This window comes from Scyliorhinus torazame, chromosome 15, assembly GCF_047496885.1.
Source record: "Scyliorhinus torazame isolate Kashiwa2021f chromosome 15, sScyTor2.1, whole genome shotgun sequence".
NCBI classification, from domain to species: Eukaryota; Metazoa; Chordata; class Chondrichthyes; order Carcharhiniformes; family Scyliorhinidae; genus Scyliorhinus; species Scyliorhinus torazame.
Window position 1 is genome coordinate 164,033,947 of NC_092721.1, and position 6,016 is coordinate 164,039,962.

The following is a 6,016-nucleotide window of genomic DNA, read 5'->3' on the forward strand; positions in this document are numbered from 1 at the left end:
AAGGTTCTATAAAGCTGCAACATGACTTGCCAATTTTTAAACTCAATGCCCTGGCCGATGAAGGCAAGCATGCTGTATGTCTTCTCGACTACCTTCTCCATCTGCATTGCCACTTTCAGTGACCTGTGTACCTGTACACCCAGATCCTTCTGCTATCAATACTCTTAAGGGTTCTGCCATTTACTGTATATTTCCCATCTATATTACACCTTCCAAAATGCATTACCTCACATTTGTCCGGGTTAAACTCCATCTGCTATCTCTCCGCCCAAGTCTCCAACCGATCTTTATCCTCTGACGGTCCTCATCGCTATCCGCAATTCCACCAACCTGTGTCGTCTGCAAACTTACTAATTATACCATTTACATTTTCCTCCAAATCATTTATTATATATATATATTACAAACAGCAAGGGTCCCAACACTGATCCCTGAGGAACATCACTCGTCACAGCCCTCCATTCAGAAACGCACCCTTCCACTGCTACCCTCTTCTGCCAGTTCTGTATCCATCTTGCCAGCTCATCTCTGATCCCGTGTGACTTCATCTTCTGTACCAGTTTGCCATGAGGGACCTTGTCAAAGGCCTTACTGAAGTCCATGTAGACAACATCCACTGCCCTACCCTCATCAATCATCTTGGTCACTTCCTCAGAAAATCTCGATCAAGTTAATGAGAGACCACCTCTTCTTCACAAAACCATGTTGCCTCTCGCTAATAAGTCCACTTATTTCCAAGTGGGAGTAAATCCTGTCTCAAAGAATACTCTCCAATAATTTCACTACCACAGACGTAAGACTCACCGGCCTGTAATTACCTGGATTATCTTTGCTACCCTTCTAAATCAAAGGAATAACATTGGTTATTCTCCAATCCTCTGGGACCTCCCATGTAGCTAGTGAAGATGAAGATTTTTCTCAAGGCCCCAGCAATTTCCTCCCTTGCCTCTCTCAGTTTTGGGGGTATATCCCATCAGGCTCTGGGGACTCAATGGGCTCAATGGTCTGCTTCTGCACTAGGAATTCTGTATTCTATTCTATGGAGCATTCAAAAGTGAATTTTTAATAGGATAGCTCTTGACTACTTCCAAACAACATCTCTGGCCCTGAAAATGTTAATTTACGAACGTGGAATGGCATTTAATTAAAATAGAGTACGACTGCAAAAAGGGACATATTATCAAAGCTTTTTGTCTTGTACTATCAGGACAGCTGCACAAGATAAATCAACAATTTATACCGCATGAGAAGAGTGTTGCTTGGTTGGCAAGTGGACTCTGGCTGGTAGAGGTGTTGCCATAGAAAGTGCAGCAGAAAACAGTTAACTGCCAAGCTTTGTTTCAAATTCAAACTAGGCAGATCAACTCAGATTTATCAAGGCATTGCCATAAGGTACGAACCAGGGAATGACTGCCCCCAAGTTTTTGAAAGATTTTAAAGAATATATTTAATTCAACTTTTTAAATGTTTCTTTTTGTCTCAACTTTCAATACAACCAACCTATGTCCATTTCCCATTCAATGCAGCACAGCGCCAGGGTCCCAGGTTCGATTCCCCGCTGGGTCACTGTCTGTGCAGAGCCTGCACGTTCTCCCCGTGTCTGTGTGGGTTTCCTCCAGGTGCTCCGGTTTCCTCCCACAGTCCAAAGAGTTGCAGGTTAGGTGGATTGGTCATGCTAAATTGCCCTTGCTGTCCAAAAAAAAGTTAGATGGGGTTACTGGGTTACGGGGATAGGGTGGAAGTGAAGGCTTAAGTGGGTCGGTGCAGACTCGGGCCGAATGGCCTCCTTCTGCACTGTATGTTCTACGTAATGCATGATTTTAGACTGAATTAAATACTCTTAATTTATATTTCTCAGTTCTGACTCTGGGGCAGGATCTACCTGTGTGCTCCAGGGTCCTGACATTGGGACCAACTTGGTGCCAGACCAGGTAAGCTATCTTCTTGGAGGTTGCCACCTGAATGGCTGCCTCTGTGCTTGCCTGCCCAATCACAGGATTGGCAGCACTAGAGCTGCAGCTGTCCCACTGAGGGAGGAAGGTAGGAGACCCAGAGGGTGCCTTAAAAAGGAGGTACCTTCAGAGACGTAAATTTAACCAAAAGGTCCAGAGGGGCCAATCAGGTAGGCCCCTTAGCGAAGTGGAAACCCTTCCAGCTAAAATGTTTGGGGTGGAGTGTGTCCTTTGCTGCCCTCTTTAGCAGATGAAGCCAAAAACTCTGATGACTGCCCCCTCCACCTGTTTCTGCAGGGCTGCCGCCTTCATTGTGTTGGCATCCACCAGTCATAGGGAACCATGCAGCCCTTAATTTGGGCCTTCATTATTTAAATTGACTGCTCACGTCCATTCAGCAGGCAGCCAATCGGCATCCAGGACTGTCCCTAGGAAGTTTCCCCAATGGCAGGAATGTGTCAGAGAGCCACTATTTTCACGCCCACCTGAATACTTAATCTGTTGTAAGGAATTTTTTAAAAATAAAACACTGCAAAAATCTCATTTGCCATAAACTTTCATTACTAAATCTGGATGGGCCTGAAAATTTTGATTTTACTTTTAAAGTGACATCCAGATTTTGTGTTGAGAATAATGACGAGGTTTATATCGCTCGCCAGTATTGGGAGTAATTTAGACACAAAGGTTAAGCCCAAGAACACTTGAATAAGGAAATATTCGCCCTCTCCATTGTAAACAATTCTTTGCATTCACAACATTTCATATTAAAGATAACTAATTGAATTTCATCTTTAAAAAATCCATAATATAATAATGCTTATTGTCACAAATAGGCTTCAATGAAGTTACTGTAATTTTCAGGATTGTATTTTATCCTGTGTGATAGAATAGTCTACTCCACCATCTAGAATAATCTGAACACTTTACTTTGGAAATATTTCAGAGGGTTGCTGGAAGATGTGTAAGAACAGAAGTTTGTGAGATAGCACTGTTATAATCTCGAAGGAAATCAGTAACTTTTAAAAAGAAATTCAAACACCCATTTAATAACTCAAAAATTACACAATGTTTCACATTTTTAACAAAATATTTTACTGTAGATGAGTTAAACAAAGCAAGTGCTACTAACTCAAGGCTATATTTCATGTGAGGCAGCAGTGCTGACAACCATGCCACCCATTTAATGTACAATCTCTGGTTCCACATGTAAAAACAAAACTTGTATGTTTAGGGTATGGAAAAAGTGTTGCAGCATGCAAGGTACTTTGTTGGCTGAGATTCTAAAATCTGAACCCCATTCAGGCTTTCAATCCTCTTGTTCAGTGCTCATCTAATATAATGATAGTGAATGAATCCAGCAAGGGTACCAGATGCACTCTGAATGGGGTGTACGGCATGGCTGTAGAGGCTGGGTCATTATAAAATCATAGAATTTACAGTGAAGGAGGCCATTCGGCCCATCAGGTCTGCACTGGCTCTTGGAAAGAGCACCCTACTTAAGCCCACACCTCCACCCTATCCCAGTAACCCCACCTAACCTTTTTGGGCACTCGGGGCAATTTAGCATGACCAATCCATCTAACCTACACATTTTGGACAGTGGGAGGAAACCAGAGCACCCAGAGGAAATCCACACAGACACGAGGAGAACGTGCAGACTCTGCACAGATAGTCGCCCAAGCCGGTGACAATAAATTGAATCAAATCAATCCTGGATCAGTGAACAGTGTAGGGGAGCCTGGCAACGGCAGTACTAGGTTTAAGTGACAATGAACTGCCAACCTGATGAAGTTACAACACCAGAGTACATGATACTAAAGAGTGGAAGCAGTATGCTATAGGTAGAGCAACGTCATCCCACAACCAATAGATTGGATCAAAGCTCTGTAGTCCTGTCACAACAAGTGAAAGGTTGTGAACTATTGAACAACCAATAGGAGGAGGAACAGGAGCCTCATGAGCATCTCCATCCTCTGAGATTACCAACATACCAGTGCATCAGTGGGTCTATAAGTGGCAAGTAACAGTCGACTCACCCAAGTGCCAAGCAATCATATGTCCAACAAGAGAGAATCTAACTATCTCACCATGGCCTTAAAAACCCATCTCACCATGGCCTTCATAGCCAAGTCCATAGAGCTGCAGCTTACAGCACTTCAGGTGCATAACCAGACACCTAAAAGTTTTTTAAATCTTTACTGTCACAAGTAGGCTTCCATTAACACTGCAATGAAGTTGCTGTGAAAAGCCCATAGTCGCCATATTCCAGCGCCTGTTCGGGTACACCGGGATAATTCAGAATGTCCAAATTACCTAACAGCACGTCTTTCGGGACTTGTGGGAGGAAACCGGAGCACCTGGAGGAAACCCATGCAGACTCAACACAGACAGTGACCAAGCTGGGAATTGAACCTGGGACCCTGGAGCTGTGAAGCAACAGCGCTAACCACTGTGCTACCGTGCCGCCCACCATTTGAGTGAGTTCAGGATTTCTCCCTTTCCTTTCAGGTAGTGAGTTCCAGAGCCCTACTACTCGCTGGGAGGAAACATTTTTCCTCACCTGCCCTCTAATCCTCCTAGCAATCAGTTTATATCTATGCCCCCTAGTCACTGACCTCTTTGCTAACATAAATAGGCCCTTCCCATCCACTCTATCCAAGTTCCTTCACAATTCTGTACATCTCAATCAAATCTCCCCTCAGCCTCCTTTGTTCCAAGGAGACCAACCCCAACCTATCCAATCTTTCCTTATAGCTGCAATTTTCTAGTCCTGGCAACACCCTCATAAACCTCCTCCATACCCTCTCTGGTGCAATTACATCCTAACAAAGAAAATAGGAACTGGGGGACCCATTCAGCCCTTCGAGCCTGCTCCACCATTCATTATGATCATGGCTCATCATCCAACTCAATAGCCCAATCCTGCTTTCCCCCCCCCATATCCTTTGATCCCCTTCACCCCAAGTGCTATATCTAACTGCTTCTCGAAAACATACTAGCGGAATTCTCCATCGGCGGGATCCTTTGGTCCGTTGCCATCGCATCCACGCCCGTGTGTTTCCTGGCGGAGTGAGTTGGCTACAATGGGAAACCCCATTGTCCGGCTGCGGGAAGGGAGAATCCCGCTGCCGGCGGGGGTGCGCCGTGCTTGAAAACACGGCTGGCGGACCAGAGAATCCTGCCCACAATGTTTTGGCCTCAACTACATCCTGTGGTAATGAATTCCACAAGCTCACCATTCTCTGGGTGAAAAAATGTCTCCTCATCTCTGTCCGAAATGGTCTACCCCATGCCCTCAGACTATGACCCCTGGTTCTGGACAAATACAACAGAACCTGAAAGATTCTAGATTAGGCAGGATTCTCTTTCCTCTAGCTGTTCAGTAACACATGATACAAGTATGTGTCACTGACTCAGCTGGGTCAGCTATGATGCTTTCAATTATCAAGTAATACGTTGAGTTTCATCATCAAGACTCAGACATTTAGTTAAATACTGGGGGTGGGGGGGGGGGGGGGGGAAGCAATTGACATCCATAGAACAATTCCTGAATGAAAGTAGAATAAAGTCACGCAACAACATCCTAATTATTTTTTATTCAAAAAACATTATTTCGTCATCAAAGCAGAAACTGTTAGTGGAGCAATGACATTCTTCTCCTAAATATTCTTAGCATATGTTGTAAATATGTGGTATGGTATTTCCTATATATGAGAGTGACAACAAATTGCAGATCAACATCATAGCAGCACCTGTCTGCTTAAACTTACACTTGTTTCAAACTTTTAACTGGAATATTAACTGTTTACTGGATTGATGCTGAATTGAGCAAGGTACAACAACATTTTTCACAGGAAGAACATAGAACATAGAAAATACAGCACAGAACAGGCCCTTCGGCCCACGATGTTGTGCCGAACCTTTGTCCTAGATTAATCATAGATTATCATTGAATTTACAGTGCAGAAGGAGGCCATTCGGCCCTTTGAGTCTGCACCGGCTCTTGGAAAGAGCACCCTACCCAAACTCAACACCTTCACCCAACACCAAGGTCAATTTGGACA